At 45.6% G+C, this 2,727-nt stretch overlaps 1 long non-coding RNA gene across 1 annotated transcript; it reads right to left on the bottom strand.

Annotated features, from left to right (window-relative positions):
• Positions 1 to 776: 776 nt before the first annotated feature.
• On the bottom strand, positions 777 to 2,507 carry LOC119329442. Its single transcript, XR_005159534.1, has 4 exons — positions 2,386 to 2,507; positions 2,213 to 2,268; positions 1,198 to 1,239; positions 777 to 1,101 (listed from the first exon to the last, which is right to left on the bottom strand). It is a non-coding gene; the product is annotated as an uncharacterized LOC119329442 (long non-coding RNA).
• Between the last annotated feature and the right edge of the window lie 220 nt (positions 2,508 to 2,727).

Below are 2,727 nucleotides of genomic sequence, written 5' to 3'. Positions count from 1 at the left end.
AAAACTAAGAACGCAGATGCTAGTACAAAATTCAGGATGTACCCCGTTTCAGGGACGTCCAGGAATGCATCATCAATCAACAAACAAAGTGGACACAGCCAATAATCACCGTGGTGCTCGTTCAGAAAAACATACCAACGGTCCAAACGGAAAGGCACCACTAGCCAAGAAGTTTATCAGAAACCTACTAACAAGGTGGGAGCTATGACATGGTTCAGAGAAATGAAAATAAATCTACTAAAGCAAACCAAGTAGCTAGGGAATGCTTAGGGGATTTGATCGCAAACCAAGTAGCTAGGGAACCACCTGTATCATAGATTAGCACAAGAGACTGCAACACCATAGGTTCCAGGAAAAGCTGAAACACCATTTTCCTTGACGAATGAAAAGCCCCCAAATGCCCAAACGACTACACCAGGAAGGGTTATATTACATGCTATGGTGAGCAACCTGAGGCAGATCACATGGACGCTGCAACAGGTTGAAGTTGTATCGACTCTACACAGCAAACATAGAGTAAAAGAGACTTTGATGAATAAACTTAAAACATCATCAATCATGTATGCTCAACCAAGTTAGAGCACAAAACAGATTCACCTTGATACCATAGAAGTGAGGAATGCATAAGCAATCAACTAACGAAGTGGACACGGCGGGTGCTCGTTCAGAAACACATGGAAATGATGCACAATCAACCAACTAACAAAGTGGAAACAGCTAATGAAAATGAAGCAGAACCAGAGCAGGCAATCAACACAAGCGAAATCGGAAGACTTGATGCACACATCAGAGATTTTCATCACAAAACAAGTCATGTCATTATTAGCTACGGACCATCTGTATCATAGATAAGCAGAAGAGGCTGCTGACATGCCATAGGTTTCAGCGACATACTGCGACGATGCACAATGCTCAACACAACTGAAGGTAGTCTGTTACAACCACAGATAGTGAAGCGCGACACAGATAGGTAGATAGATAGATTATCATTTTCTGGGTATTACGAATGGGTGGGCAGACTCATTTCTTCCCACTCTTCTTGAGACCAGATCCTCCCAGCGCACCCTTCTGGCCTGCCTTGGCCTTCAGCTCCTTCAGGGCCTGGTTGACAAGAAGATAATATAGTTCACATCAGTAACAAGGGTCATAGAACAAGCAGTGTAGAAGGAAATACTGGATAGCTGCTACTGGTCTCACCTTTTGCTCATCCTTCTTCTTCTGGAGGTATGCCAGGTCATTCTGCAACACAGAGGAAACCAAAACAATGATAAGTATAGGTAAGTGTCACTGGTCACTGAAGTAGCTCATGCCATCGCTTCTATCAGTCATGGGCTATTTTTTCAAGCAAAGCAGGGCCATATTACAAGGATGGTATAAAAAATCAGACAGTTTCCTTCCTCACAACATCACAACACATGGGCATAATTGCCACTGTCACCTTCCTTTCTCACAACATCACATAAGAGGATGGTACTGTGGCTGGAGATCAACTAGGACGACCGAGATTGAGAGTTACAACTATTTAAACAAACAACAAACAGGCTCAAACAACTAAATAAATACACAGCTCCCTTCATAACTAGATGAACCAATAAAATACAGTTGACTTTTAAGATGGACTAACTGCGCACTTGTTAGTGCCTAGCAAACAGATTACAGTAATGGCATAAAGAAAGGAACATGACAATGCACTCCATGTTTTGCAGCAAGTTCTATTTAAAATATGCACCTTTGACTACATATTGTGTAAGATAATACAAACAAGAACAGAAGGCAACTTTGCTTATATAGAGATGTTAACAAATGCAAACTCCCAAGTCTAACCATGAAGCAACAGACACCGATGCATAAAGTGCTCACTCGCTTGCACACACTACCGGCCCAAAATTCAGAACATCACAAATTTAGCATTAAGGTGACACTCTCATCCAGCATAATCAGCATAATTTGTAGCAATTCAACAAATTCCCCTTCCCGTTAAGTACAAGCGAACCCTTAATTTTGAAAAGATCCCAGTGCAGCATAGCAGGCGCATAAGCATAGCAACCCGCGAAATTCATATCCCCCAAACGAATCATCCGCAATTACCAACCAAGCACGGACCGATCTACACCAGATCAACCTAAACATCTCGAAACCTAGAATTACAGGGGCAGATCAATGATCCGACCGACGAATCGGGAGCGCAAGCAAAGGCAGAACGGCAGCATACCTCGTCGTAGTCCTTCTCGGCGACCTTGGCCTGCTTGAGCGGCTTGGCCTTTCCTCCTGCAAAACAGCCCCGAAACCGGAAGAGACGTCAGAACCCCGGAGGACCAAATCGGTCGGCGCCGAACGCCGGCGAGATCGATCTCGCGCTGATCGGTGGGGAGCGAGCGGACAGACCTTGCTTCGACATGGCGGACGGGGCCGGCGGTGGGGCGGGAGGGCGGGGGCGAGAAACCCTAGCTGGAGCCGCGACGACGGGGGGAGGACGGAAGGTGGGGAAAGGCGAGGGGAAATGGGCGTGGAGGGGAAGAGAAAAGCGATATATAGAGGGGTTGGTGGGAAATGGAATCTCGCCTTGTGGTCGGGAGAGCATGGGCCGGGTTTCCGTCGGCCGACGGGTTTGATGATGGGCTCTGTTCTCTTCAACTGTCCCATTTGGCCCATGATTTCCTGTCTACTATTTTCGTTTCTTTTTGTTATTTTCTTTTATTTTTTGCTTCTGCAAAATTGCTCGGGGTT

Source organism: Triticum dicoccoides, chromosome 7A (assembly GCF_002162155.2).
Source record: "Triticum dicoccoides isolate Atlit2015 ecotype Zavitan chromosome 7A, WEW_v2.0, whole genome shotgun sequence".
NCBI classification, from domain to species: domain Eukaryota; kingdom Viridiplantae; phylum Streptophyta; class Magnoliopsida; order Poales; family Poaceae; genus Triticum; species Triticum dicoccoides.
Note: the sequence above shows the minus strand (reverse complement) of the source record. Positions and strands in the feature narration are given on the sequence as shown.